At 39.9% G+C, this 21,600-nt stretch overlaps 1 non-coding gene across 1 annotated transcript; it reads right to left on the bottom strand.

The window, feature by feature from the left end:
* Positions 1–19,896: 19,896 nt before the first annotated feature.
* Positions 19,897–19,968, bottom strand: trnad-guc. The gene has a single exon. It is a non-coding gene; the product is annotated as a tRNA-Asp (tRNA).
* Positions 19,969–21,600: the final 1,632 nt, after the last annotated feature.

The raw sequence follows: 21,600 nt of genomic DNA, 5'->3' as shown, positions 1-21,600 counted from the left end.
CAAGCAATGTCATTTTACGCAGATAGCATGCTGGAATATTTTCACAATTTCACAGGGGATTAGGTGGAGCTGAATTTTGCTGATTAAACAAAAACATAAAGCTGGGAATTTGCCTATTTTGTGTTTTTGCTTCTGGAATTTGTGAAGGAAACGGCATTGCTGCACTGGGAAAAGGGCATGGAGAAAGAGAAAAAGTATGGCATGTACACAATAAAGGGAGGCTCCAAAGTAACAACTGCACCTGCAAACCAAATGGCTAAAACTCCCAGCATCCATCTTTTATTTTAAAATTTGGAGCATTTCATAACCAATAAAGTACACTCAAAATGTACAATATAACACATTTCTGCTAATTCTATGGACTTCCCAGTTCTTGGTTGCTACCTATTTTGGAGGTGATTTCTGAAAGCAATAAATGTGCCCCATCTGATTATGTGGGGGTTATTGGTTCTCATTCTCAGTAGGGATCTGCTCTCCCAGTTGCTGACAATGGGGTAGGTTGCAAAAAAACATGGAAGCTGCAACCTCTTATATGATCCATGTCTGCTAAATAATCACATTTGTTACTGCATCATTCCTTGGCATTTATTCTCATCTAATAGTACAAGTGCACCATGTTAAACATGGCATAAATTGTGCTCCAGGGTGGTGCAACCGAACATCAGACAAACAATGTCCCTTCCTTTGAGCTGGAAGAAAACTTACAGCATAGCCTTCACTTAATGACTAGATCAAGCCCTTACTGACTCCCATCCTATCATGTGTTATATATTTTCAAGAGAATCAAGCCTATACAAATACATAGCATCATTTCCTCCTAATCAATGGAAAAACGCTTCAAGAGTTAAAAGGCACAGTAGCATCAAAGACAAAACTTTCAGTTGCCTAAAACAATGCTCAGTTTGGAAAACCATCATTTATATTTTTCATAAGGAAGAATATTTCCTGTTAGTTTTTTGACTGTATGTCTTTGTTTCCGAAGACAGAAGACAGCCAGCAGTTATGCAGTTATGACTGGAATTCGAGAGGATTTTACCACAAAATAAAACTTAAAGTTCTCTTAAAGGGTTAACAATACTCTGTAGAAACATCTTTGCACCACAGCAAAAACAGGTGTAGAAGATAGATTCTGGCTAAATAAAACAGACAGGTCCACAGCATTTTATGTAATTTAATGCAACCTGGATCCCCTATACAGGTATAGAACCTGTTATTCAGAATGCTCGGCAACTGGGGTTTTCCAGATAATGGATCTTTGCACCTTCATACCTTAAGTCTACTAGAAAATCATTTAAACATTAAATAAACCTGGTTTTGCCTCCAATAGGGATTAATTATATCTTAGTTGGGATCAAGTACAAGCTATTGTTTTATTACTACAGAGAAAAAGGAAATAATTTCAACAAATTTGGATTATTTTGATAAAATGGAGTCCATGAGAAATGGCCTTCCTATAATTCGGAGCTTTCTGGATAATGGCCTTTCAGATAACGGATTCTATACCTGTATATCAAAGTATTATAGGAAGATATCCCTGTGCTATTCACTCCACACCTCTTCCTCTGTGTTGTCACTCCTTACTGAACCAACTAAAGCTAAATCCAAATATCCCATCAAGATGTATAGTCAGCCATAGAAACATAAAGGTTAGTCTTTCTCTCATGCTATGTGTGCACTGTACAGGCCTTCTTTTTTTAAGAAGGCTTTCTCTGTATTTAATTTAAAGGGGTTGTTCAACTTCCAACACCAGAAATAATGACATTTCTCAATTAGTTTATTTATGTCTGAAAGTTTTTCTAATATTGAAGTTCAAACTTAAATTTTTCACCTTTTTATGTCTTTCTAAAGCAGCTCTGGAAGGGGGTCGCTGACTCTCCAAACTGTTCTAAATTGATTAATTGACACATTTCTTATCTTTGTCCCTGCAGAGCAGAATCCCTGATTTTCAGTAAAGGCAGCTGTGCTGTTAGAATTGATACAATAGTTGCTAATATTCCACAGATGCTGCTGAGAAATGTATCAACTAATGTCGCAAATTGTAACAGTTCAGAATCTACACCTGAATCACTGAGCTGCCAGACTGAAACGTTAAACTTTAAACTTCAATTTTGGAAAAAAAAAATTTAAAAAATGGAATGTACTTAAAAAATGTCTTTATTTATAGTGAACAATCTGTCTCCATAGTAAGTAACATAAATTGCATCCACCCCATGGGGTAGATTCACTAAAGGGCGAATTGTCGCCAGCAACCACTTCACATACCTCGCGCCACTTCGCCAGGCGGAAATTCGCTACCACTACTCTAATTCACTAGTATGTGAAGCTACGTCCTGGGCGCCAAATGCTGTCGACTTTCCGCTAGCATTACTTCGGCAGTGCGAGCAGTTCATAGCGAAGATGCGCTAGCATTCATTTGTGCCTACCGAAAATTCGATAGTGATCTTATGCTTAGGTCGATTTGAATAGGGCAGGTACATTAAAGTTGTATGGAGGTCTTTATTAGAGATGTGGCCACTTTTTACTACAAATGTCCAAGGAACCTTAATAAAGACAAAAGAGTTAATATTATGACGTGAGCCCACTGTAAAATGAATATTCCATATGTTTCATACGTTCTCAAATGTCTGGGGAAAAATGTTAAGCAGAAAAAAGTTCAAGTTAGGACTTTGAACGCAATACCGCTTAAAAAGAGGAAAAGTCGTCAGCGTTTTTTAAACTTTAATGCATTTTTGGCAGACAGGATGTAATGTAATCATGTAACTGACATAAGATTGATGTCCCTGTGGATTGAATTTCTAGCGAATTTTCGCTAGCGACGGCCACTTCGCCCTTTTGTGAATCTGCCCCTATGTGTTCAATTACAGGCAGATGCCACCTACTACAGAAATGAGGTGGATAGGAGGAAAATGTGTCATACAACAAAAGCCTATCCATCCTGGTTCCTCTATTTGGTTACTCCTCAGGCACCATGATCTAATATTTTGTTCTCCTTGGAATTAAGGATCAGAATTTTAATGCTATCATTTTAGCCTTGGGGAGATAAAGGAAGTAATTTGCATATCTCTGGCCATAATTGCAATCACTTTTGGTCTTAAGCTAGGGAAACATGGGGGCTAAAATCAGCTAGCCAAAGTCCGCTGTTTGATTTCAGCCCTACCGCGGGCAGTTGTCTCCTCTCTACCGCATTGAATCCGCTTGTGGCGAACAGACTTTGGGGGATTTCAGCTCAAATTACAAAGTTTTGCGGTTCTCTGCAGAAACCCACCGAGTCTGTTTGCGATGAGGAGGTTACTGCCAACAGTAGGGCTGAAATCAGCCAGTGGATTTCAGCTAGCTGATAGCCTTAGTGTTGGCTCCACTGCTTTCAGCCTGTGTTTTTTCTGCTGTTGGATAGAAGAGGATCCACTTCCTTCCACAGCTTTGTATATCTGCCATGAAAAGTACAGCATCCACTTGAGTGTAGCTACAAGTAGCTGAGCGGAGATTGGGCCAAAAACCAGCTATTTCCGGGCCAATATCTGCTCCATGTACCTACACTTAAGTGTAAGCTGTACTTTTCAGTGCAGAAAATGGCCATGATAATTAGAATTCGCTATTAATATTTTAGGGTCTCTAGATACCACATGTGTCAGGTTTATTTTTGTTACTGTTTTGTAAGGTTGTCTTTGTACCCAAATGACAACATTATGCTCAGGGATGTGGAAAATCCACATTGAATTCAGTGGGATGTCTACTTACATACAATAAGGGTTTTAAAAGTATAATTAGGCATTTACATTGTGTTTTAGTGGGTATTATTCTGGAAAAAAAATCTATAATGTTTCTATTTAAACTAAGAATTGTCCAGAGATGTAATAGTAAATCTATGACAGCAGAGAGTGAATAACAATAAACTGAAATTGTATATTATTTTATAAATGTATGTATTATCATTCGAATATATTCCCTTATACAGCATCATTTAAACCAATATTATGCGACTGTGACTAAAACCATGTCATCTAGGTGGTTTCTTTCAATTGTAATAGCTGACACACAATTTGGGTAAGTGTTTGGGCACTGTGACATGTTGCAAGTGCTGTACAATGAATTTCCAGCTATTTTTTATTGCCGTTGGCCTATTTATTAAACCTCAAATTTTTCTGGTCGATTTTTTAAAGGTGAAAACTCAAAATTTTTGTATTGTAACCCAAAGCTGCTAAAAATCTGAATCCAAAAATACTTCATCTCAAACCTATTGAGGTCATGTAGAAGTCAATGGCAGATGAAGATGTTTTTTGACATCATGATACGCGCTGGTTTTCTTCTGATAATCCGATAAAGTCGAATTTTCGCAGCGTCAGTTCGATAAAGTTGATTGTGTGTTCTCACACACAATGAGCAAACCTATTGTTTTTGCTACATATCAGCATGTGGCAGTGAAAGGGTTTGGAGCAGAATCAGAATTTGATAAATTTCATGGCATGACATTATTTTGGATGCTGTTTATGATTGAACTTTCCACCTTCATCCGGTAGAAACTTCCGCATCCTTTTCCTGTGTCCCTCTAAAGATTAGTACAATAGAGAACCAGAAGCACTGCATGGTCTTTACTCCACCTTTAACTTCCTGCAGGGATATCCTCTCTAGGAGACTATGATACAGTGTGGCACCCTCATAATAAATAACTAGGGGTGTGTGTCTGTTCTATGCTGCTATACTCAAGAACATGATGCAATAAGGATTATTTTTGCCATTAGAACAGATGGAACTTACAAAATGTAACACTTAATTTTACTTATATCTAGCAAGGGCCACTGAATAACTTTTCTTCCCGTTCCAAATGCAATTATAGCTTTCAATATTTGATCCCTGGTGATTGTTAATAAAATTAAGCGTGAGTATTGCACTCATCCTCTCAACTATACATTGTTCTGGGGTTTATATTCCAATTAAATTCCATTGTGGTTCTTTACTATATTGGTAAAAGTGGGAGCAGGACTAGTAGTTTGCTTAGACCAGGTCTGGCCAACTGGGGGACCCACAGGTTGTATATGGTCCTCAAAGGCATTATTGTGGCCCATAAACTCCATACATTTCTATTTATGACATCACCATTGTATGACCACTTGGCCCTCAAACATAACGTCGGTTGGACAGCTCTGTCTTAGTCAATGACACACTATTGGTGTTGCCCCGTTAATAATAAGGTTACAAATATGAAAACATTGCTGTATTAGCTATTCAGACATAGGTCCAACCAATATGTATATATGTATAAAAGTAATTCTTCACAAATCCCACTTTATGTGACCCACCTGCTGTGCTAGACATGCAAATAACCATTCTCCCCAAATCTCCTAATTGGACTTCTAGCTAAGCCCCCCAGCCTTTGCTCCAAGCGCCATCAGGGGAAGCAACCCCACAGTTTGGGAACCACTGCTTTAAACAGTAATGTTAGAAAATATAGCATATTGTGTGGGAATAATGGTAGAATTTGATGTGCTGCTTAAAGGGATACTGTCACGGGAAAAAATTATTTTTTACAAAACACATCAGTTAATAGTGCTGCTCCAGCAGACTTCTGCACTGAAATATGTTTCTAAAAGAGCAAACAGATTTTTTTATATTTAAATTTGAAATCTGACATGGGCTTGACATATTGTAATTTTCCCAGCTGCCCCCAGCCATGTGACTTGCGCTCTGATAAACTTCAGTCACTCTTTACTGCTGTACTGCAAGTTGAGTGATATCACCCCTCTCCCTTCCACCCCCCCCAGCAGCCTAACAACAGAACAGTGGGAAGGTAACCAGATAACAGCTCCCTGACACAAGATAACAGCTGCCTGATAAATATAAGAACAGCACTTAATAGTAAAATCCAGGTCCCACTGCCACACATTAAGTTACATTGAGTAGGAGAAACAACAGCCTGCCAAAAAGCAGTTCCATCCTAAAGTGCTGCCTCTTTCTGAAAGCACATGACCAAGCTAAATGACCTGAGATGGCTGCCTATACACCAATATTACAACTAAAAAAATACACTCGCTGGTTCAGGAATTAAATTTTATATTGTAGAGTTAATTATTTGCAGTATAAACAGTGTAATTTAAAAAATAAAAACTACATCATAAAAATCATGACAGAATCCCTTCAATGCTCATATATGGTTTTATGTGATATAAGTACAAATATGAAGAGAAGCAACATTTTATGTGTACCCTCAAGTTTTAGCATCGGAGCATGCCAGCAATGTGTGGCTCAGGAAAAACTCAACCTGCTTCCAACCCTAACCAGTGTTTTCTAGCTCTGTACGCCAGGGTCGGACTGGGCTGGGGGGGCACCAGGGAAAAACCCAGTGGGCCCCGCCCCACTCCCTGCCAAATCTGCTCTCTGTGGAATCTTCCTGCAGCGATCTCCGTTAATCAGGCAGGTTGCTGCAAATACAAAGTGCGTGCATGCGCAGTGCGGGGGGTGGCTCAGCGGGGAGCTGGGTGGGGAACCCGGCAGGGGACCTGGAGGGGGGCCCTGCAACAGCTGTCAGTGGCGGAACTACCAGGGGAGCAGGGGGTGCGATTGGGCCAGGGCCGCCCCCCTCTAGTTACGTTACTGACATCCCAGTGGGCCCCAGTCTGACCCTGCTGTACGCTACTTCTGTGCACTCCTCTAATTTCAAGACAGGGAATCTTCAGGAGTAGTGAAGGAGTGTACTAAACAGTCTGACTTGCATCAAACCCTTACCTGCAACGGTGGCCCAAATTTTAACCCTTACCTGCCCAACTGGTCGTCAACCCACAGGTCACCTCGGGTTTCAGGTCAACCTGCACATGACAAGAGTGTGCTGTGAAATCTGCTACTTTGCACTGCCCTCAGCTGGTGGTTAAAATATATGCAGGTGAAGAGTTGAGTGAGTAAAGTGCACATATGGAGGTGGAGAATAGACAAGTGACCAACTTTACCTGTAGAAGATATTGGGATTGCTTTAGCTTTGTGTCCTGGAGCTATATTGACTTTATTCCATTTATTTCCAATTGTCTGTTGTATAGCTCTACAGGTATAATATACAAAGGGCTCAGACAGCATCCTCCCCACCCAGCTAGCGTTGGTCATTTTCGTTACTTCGCAAATTCACTAACGAACGCTGGCATAAATTCGCTAGTGTTACTTCGCACCCTTACGCCTGGCGAATTTGCGCAACGGACGTAACTACGCAAATTCACTAATGCGCGCATTGTACTGAACGCTACCTTTTACGCTAGACTTCCTTCGCCACCTCAGACTAGGCGAAGCGCAATAGAGTAGATAGGGATTGCTTCAAAAAAAGTCCCAAAAAACGCTGGTGTTTTTTCTATATTATGGGTGAAAGGCTGAAAAAGATTTTTTTGGGGCTCCCCTCCTTCCCCCCTACATTTCCTAACTCATGGCAACTTAACTATACAGTGGGCACATGTGTAGGGCAAAAAAAAATTTTTATTTGATGTTTTGAAGGTTTCCCAGGCATTTGTAGTGATTGTACGTATTCCTCCATTGAAATTTGAATTTGGCGCCGTATGCAAATTAACTATCGCTAGCGTAACTTCGCTTCGCTTAGCGAATCAACGCTACTGCAACTTCGCAACCTTACGCTACCCCTGAGCGAAACTTCGGATTTTAGTGAATTTGCAGAGCGCTGGTGAAACTACGCCTGGCGAAGTGCGGCGAAGTGCGGCAAAGTTACGCCTGGCGCAACTACGAATCTTAGTAAATTTGCCCCTTGGAGCATAGAGGTTGAGTGAGGAGAGGAAGAATAATAGTTCTGAGAGTGGACCCCAGGTTTAAGGTTTTTGGGTGGGCCCCTGATCAAAGGTTTTTTGGTGGGCCCCTGGTGTCCCAGTCCAACACTGAATGTAAGCACCGTGAAATCTGATGGCTATTTTCACAAGATCACCTGTAACACTACAGCACTATGGAAACCAATCTTGGTGCTCAGGTACTGCATTTTAATATCACCCCACTCCCCCCACCCTTGACATTTCTATATGTATTATAAATCTCTGCCACTGGTCTATGAATCCAACCCATCATACGATACTGTATATACTGAATTTACACAAACAAGGTACCTTATAAGATTTCTGGAATACTTTTTGAATGGAACAAAATATGGGTTACGGGGGTGAAAAAAAAGGCACCTTTAAAGGTTATCTTTGGTTAACAGGAAAAAAAAATGTTTTAATAGAGAAATGTACAACAACAAAAAAGAGGCGGGTGGTGAATATGAAAGAGAAGAGGAAGTAAGCAGATGTATAACAATCATCGTGTCAACTAGTTGTTGGGTGGAGAAGCACTTCCCAAATGTACTGTGACCTCTGTTATAAGGAGAGGAAGTCCCAGAGCAGAGATCTGTCACAGCATCCTAAACTGGGGGAAACTCCTTTGTGCTGTAGTACGAGGATTAGGATTAGGATTACCTGGTAACCTGCACATAAAAAAATATACAGAAACACCAAACTAGGACCAGGCAGCGTCATGTATGAAAAGTCACCCAAAGTCAAGAGTTTGTATCATTATAACAAGAAATGTTTCTTTTAAAGTCGCCAAAGTTGAATCATAATTATGTACAATGGGCCCCATTTACTATTTGTGCAATTCTTCATCTTTGACATAATACACAGATTTTTCCCAAGCGATCCAGTGTAATTGTTTCCTCCATAACTTGGCACAAAAAGATTTGCACCATAAAATCAATGTAACTTTTTGCGCTTGGAGATAGTTGCACCTGTGTCAAAATGGGGATCACAATCAGGATGTGGGCATGTCCCTTATGCATTTTTGGGGATATGTTATATAAGGTGCTGTGTTTGTTACTGGTCTAATCCCCTATAGCAACCAATCAACAGAAAGCATTTGCAGGTCACACACATAAAATCAGACATTTTTGGTTGGTGTGGTTACTGCACCTGGGTAAACTTTTATTACAAATAGAGGTAAATTTGATCTAGAAAAATTCTGTGTGCAAGTTCAGTGTGCAAAGTGAGCACTATACTTTATTATCCACTAATGGCAGGTGTTTCATTTACCTTAATCAGAACAGGAACTGCAAGAAAATATTGGTGCACCTGATCAGTGTATGGTGTACATACGAGAAAGAGAATCTTATTTATATATCACTTCTCCTGTGGCACTCAAAGTGCTTTGCAGCAAGCAGGACAGCCATTCTAGTCATACTAAGTAATGCTGGGACACCAGAAACTTTAGTAACTTGTCCATGGTCACAAGGAGTTGCCACAGGGAATCAAACAAGGGTCTCTAGTATGAGATCCCACATCAAAGGCTTCTAACCTTTTTAACTGTGGTGTTTATACAAAGGGCCTGTAGGTGTCACTGTGCACAAGAGTTATACTGTGTACATAGTACTTTCTATACCGCTTAAAGTATTAGAGTTGAAGTTACTGTTGAAGTGTAATGGCTGCTTGAACCTGCTAATGTTATACTCTACTCATCCTCGAGTACCAAAACATAACATTAACCTCTAGGACTCCTCCTTAACTCATGTGAAGCCAGCCCGGACTGGCAATCTGTGGGTTCTGGTAAATGCCAGAGGGGCTGCTATAAGGTGCCATAGAAAGTCACTATTTAGTGGGCTGGTGGGGGCTGTTTGGGCCTCTATGTGGACTGATTGGGCCTCTGTGTACATGAAATGCCAGGGCCTATTTTAATTCTCAGTCTGGACGTGAAGGCATTACTACTGGCAAAAGAAGCAGAAATTATGACTGTGTTAGAGGACAAAATAATACATGAGCAGTTTTTTTTAAAAAAAAAAAGTTGCAGCTCATCTGTATTTTTTTGTATTTCATGAAAAAAATGTGTAGTTCATCATCATCATCATTATCATCATTAATAATAAGCTTCCCTAAATATCATTTGAATACGACATGTCCCCATTAAGTAGATTCGCACTAGGGCTGTCCTAGTACACTTTTTGCTATGAATCATATTTTTAAAAAAAATCTGGCCCATGAATATGCGTTCATGATTGGCTGACTCCATGGAAAAAGCTGATCTTGAGGATGGAGCTGATCATGTTATGATTTCATACCATGAATTACATCTTTAGAAAACCTTCTGTGACATCTTCTAAAGTAATATAAATAAACAATAATAATAATATAGCATTCCCACATATTCTGCAGCTCTTTACAGAGTACATGTAATTACTCATTGTATAATAATACAAAGTAAATAGTTAATTGTAGTTTACTACTTTGAACAGTAGCCGGCAGCAACCCCTAAGGCTGGAACTATGTTAGACTTCCCTGAAGTAAAGGTTTGTGTTTTTTTGTAAATAAATATGTGTAATTGTTACACATTGCCTACACCAACCATATCACTTACTGTAAAGGGTATGTATAAATGTGGTTCTTGCAGCTGCATCACTTATAGTTATTCACTTCTACTACCTCAGGTAAAATATAAACTATTACACAATATAGAAAATGTAACTCCGAAAATTGTATATATTTAATCACTTGTAAAAAGTGCCTTAAACATTATGTTGGACAAATAAGCCAAGCTCTCAAGGAAAAAACATATACTTAGGGGCACATTTACCTAGGGTCGAATATCGAGGGTTAATTAACCCTCGATATTTGACCGTCTAACTAAAATCCTTCGACTTTGAATATCGAAGTCGAAGGATTTTGCGTTATTCCTACGATCGAAGGAATAATCGTTCGATCGAATGATTAAATTCTTCGAATCGAACGATTCGAAGGATTTTAATCCATCGATCGAGGGATATTCCTTCGATCAGGAAATTGTTAGGAAGCATATGGGGAAGGTCCCCATAGGCTAACATTGGCCTCGGTAGGTTTTAGGTGGCGAACTAGGGGGTCGAAGAATTTTTTAAAGAGACAGTACTTCGATTATCGAATGGTCGAATAGTCAAACGATTTTTAGTTTGAATCGTTGATTCGAAGTCAAAGGTCGTAGTCGAATGTCAAAGTAGCCCATTCGATGGTCGAAGTAGCCATATTCGACCATTCGAAATTCGAACTATTTTTCCTCTATTCCTTCACTCGAACTAAGTAAATGGGCCCCCTAATGTAAAAGACACCAAGTTTGAGATCACTGTTGATAAACAATTTGCAAAATGTATCAATAAATCTCCTGATTTTAAGTGGCAGGCATTGAAAGAATCATCCAGCATCAGAGAGGAGGTAGCGTTCTTCATGAGTTGCTAAGAAATGAGGCAAGGTGGATTTTCCCCTAAGTGAATAGACAATGCATTGTAATGAATTTAGAATTTAATATATTGAGGGTTCCCACCTGGCCGGTAATTGACCAGTCTAGCCACAAATCACCAGCTAGGGCCAGTAAATAGTAAAATCCTATAAATCCCATCCTACCGCAACCATCTCTGCTGCCAATAATCCAAGAAGACTCAGAGGTCGGCTTCTACCCCACCCAATTCCTCATCCAGCATGCCTATATCTCAGCCCCATCCACCCATTTCTCAGCCCCATCCACCAATTTCACTGCCAAGCCCACTCATTTCCCCACCCGGTATCATTATCACCCGCCCCCAAACCAAAGGCCGGTATTTACTTTTTCTTAATTTAATTGAGCCTGCCTTTTTTATCTGCACCACTCCAAATATGTTGGTCCAGTTTGTGCCAGCCTGCTACTTGTGAAGTCAAAGTTCCTGCCCATGTAATGAAAAGGATCCACTAGTGAGAATTGTATCTTCTCAGCATGGGAAGAAGATATGCTGTTAAGTGGAGCTTACAATCACATTCATGCAATGGTCAAACTATGAAGGAGCAAAATTGGAAAGTTTTGCTCACTATTAACCCATTAGGTATTTTGTCTTGTTGTTTTATCAATAAACAAAGTGCCTATATGATGAGAGTGGAAAGAAACTAGAGTACCCAGGGAAAATGTGGAGCGCATATAAACTCATTGCAGAGAATGTTGTGGCTGAAATCAACCCTAGGACCCCAGTGCTGCAAGGCAGTAGTGCCGACTATTGTGCCACCCATAAGCCGTATGTAAAGACAGCCATACTCCAACCACAACAGTCACAATATAATGTAGATGATTGAAGCAGTAGCCTATGCCTAGCCTCTTGGTAGGGGGAAGATGGTTTAAAGCCTCCATGTAGTTTTGTCCTAAACTTGGACACAGTGTAGTATTAAAGGTATACTATCTAGGAGGGTGTACAGCCTGCTCTGTGGTGATTGCCATAAGTTGCTATGGGAACCTTAGAGTTACCACCTGCTTTGGAGGTGGCAGTAGAGCCAGGGTCACTTTGCATCAATAGGCACAACTGTTGTGGTTGCCCACTGTTATATATTAAAATGGAAAACATACATGGGGTCATTTATAAAGAAAATGGTTGAGCAGAGAGTACTTCTGTCCTTGGATCTGGTGCAAGGTGCAGAGTGCAGTTTCAGTGCGTGCAGGCCAGCTCTGTCCTTGCTCCCTGCAGGCTGGAAGCACAGGGCCCCATTACAACCTGCTTCTGCCTTGCCGTGCCCAAACTTGCATGCCTGAATGTGTGCTTCTCATTTCCCTCACGAATACAGTGCTGTTGAATGCACTCAGTACTGTATTGATTGGGGGGGGGCACAAGTCTTTGAGCTCCAAAACGGAGTGCAGACACCTGCGGCAATTCATCTATGCTGAAGAGTAATGGCAGATCATTTCCATTTTTTGCACCATGCTTTGTAGTTTGTAAATAATCTCTACTGTCTTCCAAAAGGATTAGGGGAAAGTTATTCCACTGAATTGTGCAATGTCCAAAGCATGCTTTATCAGCAAATCTCAAAATAAAAACAATGCATAAACAAATAATGTGATCAAAACCAAGAAAAGGAACAACATCTGAGAAGTAGCATTACAGGGAAAAAAATCCCCTTTTTGACATGAGATCATTCAGTTGCACTTATGTAGAAATGTTGTATAAACAGTTACAGCATTGCTAATAAAGCATCATTTGGACATCCTGGTCCCTGCAGCACAGCCAGACTATGAGACCAGACAGAAAGCAGACCAGACAGAAGAATGTGGGAGCCCCTAAAAGCTGCCCCTTTTGCAGCTCCCAAACAAAATGCTAAAGCAGACTATTCATATCCTATTCTCCAAAAACAGTCTTGTATTGCTAGGGACAGGCAGCAGACTTGTCTTGGCTATATTTTTCTATATATGGCTGTGAACCCAGATGTCTCTGTACTTTGCACCTGTATATGATGTGCAAAGTACAAGGCAGAGAGGGGGCAAAAGAGAGGATACCTATGTGCAGCGCTTTGCACATTGCATTGGACATTGTAAGTGATAATGAGAGATAGAGCATGCATTAAATGCTGGCAGGGTCGGAGTGGCCTGCCAGAGTACCAGATGATCTCCTAGTGTTATGCAGCCAAGGATAATTTCCATTAGACATTCCTTATTTTCATCATAGGTCTATATGGTACCTATTACATTTAGCACTGTCTACATTCAAAGGGGAGGTTCACCTTTAAGTAAACTCTTAGTATGTTATAGAATGGCCAATGTTAAGCAACTTTTCAATTTGTCTTCATTATTTATATATTTATTTTTTTACTGGTTTTCCTTCTTCTTCTGACTTTTTCCAGCTTTCAAATGGGGGTCACTGACCCCATCTAAAAAAACAAATGCTCTTATTATTACTGCTACTTTTTATTGCTCATCTTTCTAGTAAGGTCCTCTCCTATTCATATTCAAGTCTCTTATTTAAATCAATGCATGTTTGCTAAGGTAATTTGGACCCTAGCTACCAGATTGTTTATAATGCAAATTGAAGAGCTGCTGAATAAAAAGCTAAATAACTCAAAAACCACAAATAATAAAAAATGAAAACCAATTGCAAATTGTCTCAGAATATCATTCTCTATATCATACTAAAAAGTCAACTCACGGGTGAACAACCCCTTTAAATGTTGAGGGGCCTCAATGTAAGGTTCTTCATTGCTTTCTTAGTGGTTCAGTCTGACACTGTCTAGTGTCCAGTCACTTTTTTAGCAGTTGAAGCATGCTAGCTATTACAAAATAATTTTAATCTTACTTACATAAAATTAACCATAATTAACATAATTTTTCAAATGATCTGATAGCCTTAATATTTGGGGTAATAAAAACCAACAAGACACAACATTCATAGAGTTCTTGTTAAGTTGGTGAAACCTCTTGCTATGTTACACTGAAAGGAAGTTTCATGCCTTTGCAGCACCCCTTTCACAATATGTGGTTATAGAAATAAACATTTCATCATTGTCTGAAAACTAAACCTCTACTTCCCTTTTAGATGCAATCATATATTTCATCATCTATTATATGTGCATTGTTAAGCATGTCCAAGTTAATTAAAGGAACAGTAACCCAGTCCTTAAGAAGTATATACATGAGCTGGAGAGAGTGCAGAGATGTGCAACTAAACTGGTTGGAGGGATGGAAGACTTAAATTATGGGGGTAGACTGTCATGGTTGGGGTTGTTTTCTCTGTAAAAAAAGACGCTTACGAGGGGACATGGTTACACTTTACAAGTACATTAGAGGACATTACAGACAGATAGTGAGGGACCTTTTTACCCATAAAGAGGATCACTGCACCAGAGGCCACCCCTTTTGACTAGAAGAAAAGAACTTTCATTTGAAGCAACGTAGGGGGTTCTTCACAGTCAGGACAGTGAGGTTGTGGAATGCTCTGCCGGTGATGTTGTGATGGCTGATTCTGTTTATTCCTTTAAGAGGGGCTTGGATGATTTCTTGGAAAAGCATAATATCATAGGCCAGGAGTGCCCATACTTTACTAATGCAAGGTCTACTTTTAGTGATGTTATCCCATTAGGTTCTACATCCATAGAAGCATTGTTAGCATTCTGTTCCATGGAAAATATTACTTAAATATTGATTTATAAGAATAGAAATGCATATTTCTTATGTAACCTTTACGTAATAAATATCTGAATGAAAAGCATGAAACAGAAGGGTGATTTAGACAAGCTGTTTGTTGACAGTGTCTTGAGATCTACTGATCAGCTAAAGATCTACTGTCCAGCTAAAGGTCTAGTAGAGCCTGATCTACCTTTTGGGCACCCCATCATAGACTATTGTGATACTAAATCTACAATTCAGTATAGCTATTGGTATATATAGTTAATATGAGTATATGGAGGGGACAGTGTGAGTGTGGGTGTGTATGGATGTTGGGTTTCATTTGGAGGGGTTGAACTTGATAGACTTTGGTCTTTTTTTCAACCCAACTTAACTATGTAACTATGTAAGAATGAAATGACTATACACGATTACATTTTTGTGTACCATTACAATGCATAAGTAAAACATAATTTACCTGTGTGCTTTGAAAGCTCTACAGCCACAGTCTTGTTTAACTTTTAGGGGAAAGTGGTCCCATTTACTGCAAACTTAAGGGAAGCACATGCATTGTAAAATGTGCATGCCATCCATCATGTTTTTGCCCACAAAGTCACATTATTTCCCAGAATTCCAGCATTAGTGCAGGCACCAAAAAAATAGTTTGCACCACTACCTGCACCAGCATTGGTAATCATGAATTCAGAGCAACTTTGGACTGCATCAGTGTGGGTGTGGATATTGGCATAACTAACATGGCAATATGCAGAGCCCCAGAAACAGTATTAGAATACTATGCATTAGGTACCAGTTAGTTGTGTAGATACATGCACCTTGTACCTTATATGGTATGGGATCCCTTATCCAGAAACCCATTTTCGAGAAAGCTCTGAAGTAAAAGATGGCCATCTCCCAGACTCTGTTTTAAGCAAATAATTCTCATTTTTTAAATTCCTTTTTTTCTGTTATAATAAAACAGTAGCTTGTACTTAATTTAGCTGCATGAATTTACATTGGTTACAAAATAAGATTATTGAGATTATTTAATGATTAAATGATTTTTAGTAGACTAAAGTAATATATAATGATCCAAATTACAGGAAGACTAGGAAAGAACAGTTTTAAGGCATTCTGGATAATAGATCATATACCTGTACAGCAAGATGCCCTTTGCTCTGCAACTTGCAACTGTAATTGTGCCCTACAGGCTGCTGGATATGCTCCATCTGTATGTTGCACTGCTCATCACTAGCAGTCGCCAGGATGACAAATACAAGAGGTATTATATATATATATATATATATATAAAACAGCTCGGCTTCATTATATTCAGCTTGAAAAACTAAAATGTTCTGAAAGCTTGCTATGATTATCTTCATACTTTAAATCTGATAGAAGATCTCTACTTTTTTTTTTTTAAATTCTTCAATTTTTTATTTATTCCTCTCCTTTAATTGTTCTTTATTTTGTTTTGAAAATGATTACAAAATGTATATTACTTGTAATCTGAAAGCATAATAAAAATCTCAAGTAAAAAAAAAAAAAAATCTGCTAGAAAATCATATAAACATTAAATAAACCCAATAGGTTGGTTTTGCTTCCAATAAGGATTAATTATATCTTAATAAATTTATAGAAGAAACGTTCAGTGTCAAGTACAGTGAAAAATGGGGTTAACTTACCCAAAAAAAAGGGGGGTCCAGGTGCTCAAGCCCCAGACCTTCAGCTCAGGGAGGCAATTGATGCAAATAGATAATAAAAGACTGGTACAAACCAGACCACACTGCGTGAGTTGATGTAGTAAAAAGGTATTTATTAAAGCAAATGCTAATGTGTTTCGTGCTTTAGGGGCACTTAGTTATAGGCTTAATTATATCTTAATCAAGTGCAAGGTACTGTTTTATTATTACATAGAAAAAGAAAATAATTTTTAAGAATTTGGATTATTTGGATAAAATGTAGTCTATGGGAGGCAGCCTTCCGTAATTCTGGATAATGGGTTTCTAGATAACCAGTCCCATACCTGTATCAACTTTAAACCACCTTTTTGTTATTTTTCTGCCCTATTTCCTCAAGCAAATGCATTTCTGGGGAATAAAGTGCCTTCATTGCCAGTCAAGGAAAAATTCTAAAATGAGGAACAGTGGTCACAACTAGAAAACTGACAACTGCAGAGAGAAATTTAACAGGATGATTGCTAAAGACCACAGAAATACAACTGGCCCCAAGAAATACCACAGATGGGTATATCCACTTGCTGGAATCTTAAAATAAATAACTGTATTCTGAGCTGTGGGCATCCACAACTCCTTATTAATTAATACATTGCCATGTGTTATGTGGTGTTAATTTGATCTGGGTGGATGGATGATAAAAATGAGATGAGGGATGGAGAGACAGGACATATAACAATGAAGATTATGGCTTTAAAGGACAAGGAATTCCTCATACATTTCATATTTTAGCCCCCTTCCCACTTAATATAATTGCTAAGGTTTCCCCCCAAGCTGGTTCTCCCAGGGGTGCTGAGCCAATGAGGCGAGTTGAGAAACTGGTCTCAGTTGGCAGTGCCTCGCAAGGTACCAGGGGCGGCAAAGAGCCCATGGAGGCCGTGTCAGCGTGTAAGAATCCTCCCTGGTTGCTCCTCACAAAATAGTGCCACCCCCAGTGAATCTGGATTTTCTTGTCCTTTAACCACACTATATAATCATTACTATTTTGCTGTACTAACTGTGCCCCCAGCTCATAGAGTGATGTCATACACAACATGGGCCTCACAAGATCACCTACTGACCCCCCACCCCAGCTCCACTGGATTTACACAGGTAACATCTGGAGGCAGCTGTGGATATTCTTTATTTTTCTAAAAATAAAAAATGAGCAATTATATAGGCACCTGACGGTCGCCCATAACACTGCTGCCCTAGGCACAGTCTGTCGGATGCCTATATATAAATACAGCCCTGATTACTGCAATTTGATTTAAATTAACTGTAGTATGATAGTATGAATAGTAGCTGAGGAAATCTACTCTGGTACTTGCATTGATAGACTGACCTATATACTGACTGACAGACTGACTGGGGGGCCAAAACCATGGAACTACTGGGGTGTTGACAGGTATGTATGTGCCACAGGACTAAGACTATGGACACACAGGCTGTTGTAAGCCTGTGTATTTTTGCAGGTTGAGAGAAGCAGATCTGCTCAGACGCCTGCTCCATTGATTTGAATTCGATCAGCCTGTGTGCGCTCTCACAGACTCACACACAGGCTGACCTCAGCTTTAGCTCCACTGTGTGTGACCGCACACAGGCTGATCGAATTCAAATCAATGGAGCAGGGGTCTCAGCAGATCTGCTTCTCTCAGCCTGCAGAAATACATAGGCTGACAACAGCCTGTGTGCCCATAGCCTAAAGGTCCCCATAGACGCGACGATTCTTCTTTGCGAAACGACCGATTTCAGCGCAGCCCGACCGATTCGTCAAATTATCGTGCGGTTAGTGGGATTCAAACGATCGTACATCTTACGATTTTTCGTCCGACATCTGCCAGGAAATTGATCGGCCAGGTTAAAAAATCTTTGTCGGTCCTAGTACAATCTATGGATGTTTGCAGGGCCAAGCAGGCAGCTCCCCTTTGTTTTCCTGGTAAATTGGTCGTTTTAGTTGATGGACAGTTCGAACGTTCGTACGATGGTTCTCAGAAGATCTTGGTCTCACGATGTGGATTGAATCTGTTGAAAATCTGTACATCTATGGCCAGCTTAACAGTTATTTAGATGTGCAGCTTGTTCCACTATAATACACAAGAGGTGCCCCTATATTCAGGGCCAGATTTACAAAGCAGGTGCCCCTAGGCCAAATGGGTTCTTGCAAATGCCAGAGAGAGATGCTATAAGGTGCCATAGAAAGTCAGTATTTAGTGGGCTGGTGGGGGCTGTTTGGGCATTTGTTAGGGTTGCCACCTTTTCTGGAAAAAAACTATGGCCTTCCTATATATTTATCTTTTTTCCCTATTAATAACATTGGGATTAGCCATCATTTTCAGTCCGGACCTGCCCTAGGCCCACTGTCGTTAGTTGCCCCGTCCCCTCTCTATAATTCAATCAAAATTTCATCATCAGGACCAGGGCAATGGGGATTGGCGCACAGGAAATTTTAAAAACTACCGTATCTACTGCTCATCCCCAGTGTTTCTGAACCAATGTGAGTGTGGTTGGGCAGCATGTCACCTTAAGCGCGGGCCTTGGTTGCCTCACACAAATCGAGGCCTGCTTATAATGGATTTGGTCAGGCCCGGATTTGTGGCGAGGATACAAAGGCTTGGGCCTAGGGTGGCATGCCTCCTGTAGAGGAGGCATGCCGCATTCTAAAAAACAGTAAGCGCCAGCACTTCGGCATGTGCTCCTGCGGGGGTTGTGCGTAGAGTTGCCACCTGGCCGGTAAAAATTATGGTTTATCCCAATGTTATTACGGTAATAGGGAAAAAAGATAAATATAAAGGAAGGCCGGTATTTTTTTTTCACAAAAGGTGGCAACCCTAGTTGTGCGCGAAAATTGGCGGCCCCTAGGACCCTGCGACGTGAATCGGCCTTGGGGCGCCGAAGAAAGGAATCCGGGCCTAGATTTGGTGTCAGTTTGCAGACATCTTGGTAAATCATACAGAATGCTGGTAAATAAATACAGAAATCTACAAACACTGCCTGAGAACAGCAAAAAAAGAATATTTCTCTGATCCTCTCAAAGCCTGAGACAATATTTAAGAAGATGAGGCCACTAACCAAACATCTGTACATTATTATTAACATGTATTTATAAAGTGCCAACATATTCAGCAGCATTGTACAATAAATGGTGTATTCAATTGTACATAGAGATTTACATACAGAGCAACCATGAGCTGAACTAGCGGGCCCTGCTCAAAAGCACTGGTTTTGTTGGTAGCATGTAATAAATGAAAGAGGGAACACAAATTTACATAGAAGAACCGTCACGCACACGCAGGTTGTGAACGGAAAAGTAAAAAAATAAAAACTCAGCCTCCCCGTCGGGGAATCGAACCCCGGTCTCCCGCGTGACAGGCGGGGATACTTACCACTATACTAACGAGGACTGGCTTGGAAACAATTTAATTCTAACCCGTGACTTCTATACTGTTCGTGTGACTTCTATAGTGTTCGGATATACATTTGTATCTAGTTAGTCAGGCGGGGATCCTTGAATGCCTTTATTGTGATACTGCTGTTACAAAAGCGCCTCGCGTGCAGCCTGAGCATAAAGGATTATGGTGTCCCGTGGTGCACTGCTACACCTCTTCTCACAACGAGGTCTGCTTTGAATTAACTCTCACCAATGTTATTAGCAGAATGGCGTTTTCGGAGCATTTATTTTTCTTTCATTTTTCTTTCAGGACAGAGATTTTGAAGTCGTAACTTCGCAGCTGGCGCTTCTGTACAACAAACAGGGCGATCTTCAGACAACGGGCCGCTAGGGGGCGCAGTTTACCGATAGAGACTGAGCTTTTTTTTTTATTTATATCTACATTAATTTAGGTCTACAAACTATTTGCCAAATGATAGTGCACTGTTGGCAGAATTGAAATGAAATATGTAAAATGTGTTTCTTTGATCCCGAAGTGTCCCTTTCAGTGTGTGACCCTGATGCTAGTAATATTGATAACATGCAGATCAACTGAGGATTTGGATGCCAAAAACAAAAACTGCCCTGCCCTATCTATTGATCACAAATTGGATCAACCATCATTTTTTCCAGCTAGACCGGTAAAATACCAGCCAGGTGGAATGGAAACCCTAATTGTATCTAAAACAAGAGTTCATTGCTCAGAATTTTCCATTAGGCCTGGTAAAAATCTGATTGGGCCTTGATTAGATACCAATACTGAGATATTGGCCTATAAGGCCTGATCTATCTTTAAATATATTGTGCCCATCTGTTTATCCTGACTCCACCTGTTGGCTTGCTTGCATAAGCCTGTAAATAAGCCTACACCTCTATTTATGCCATTAAAAATATAAAATGTGCTATTTTTAGTGGTTTCTGAGATATTACAACTTTTAGCTGACTAGACTTTTGGCTTAACAGTTCTCAAAGAGTCAGCAATCCTAGTGTTATTTGACTATAGAAGAAACTGTCCATGAACCAAGCAGGAGAGAGAGAAATGTGAAAGCAGAGCAGCACCAGGATCAATCTAAAATTAGCTGCATAGGCATAGTAGAGTATTACTTAGAAAAATAATGTGTTCCAGAGCATGAGCAAAACCTTCAATTCTAGTGTGAGATGGAAGTAGAAGCAAGAACCATTCTCCATCATCAACTTGTTTCATGGGAATAAAATAAATCAATTGTGCATATTATGAGGTCCAATTGCCTGCCAAGTTATTCTTATTGTATTTTCATGATCTGTATGCCTGTATTTTTTCCTTCAGGGGTGTAACAACCAAGGAAGCAGACCCAGTGGTAACAGGGGGGGGGGCAAGATTGTAGGGGGCCCAATAAGGCCATAATTATTAAGAAGTTTCTTGATATCTTGGTAGAATATGTCAATTTACCAGTATTTTGGGGCCCTAAACTAAATTTCCTGTTTGGTCCAGTAACAACTAATTACTCCACTGGCCAAATTCTAAGGGTCAGGTATTTACAAAAGGATTCAATTTTAGCAAAAGAGGATTATTGAGAATGCCTCAGTAATCAGTAATCCTCTTTTGCTAAAATTGAATCCTTTTGT

Source organism: Xenopus laevis, chromosome 3L, assembly GCF_017654675.1.
Source record: "Xenopus laevis strain J_2021 chromosome 3L, Xenopus_laevis_v10.1, whole genome shotgun sequence".
Classification (NCBI taxonomy): Eukaryota; Metazoa; Chordata; class Amphibia; order Anura; family Pipidae; genus Xenopus; species Xenopus laevis.
This window is presented reverse-complemented; position numbering and strand designations above follow the sequence as displayed.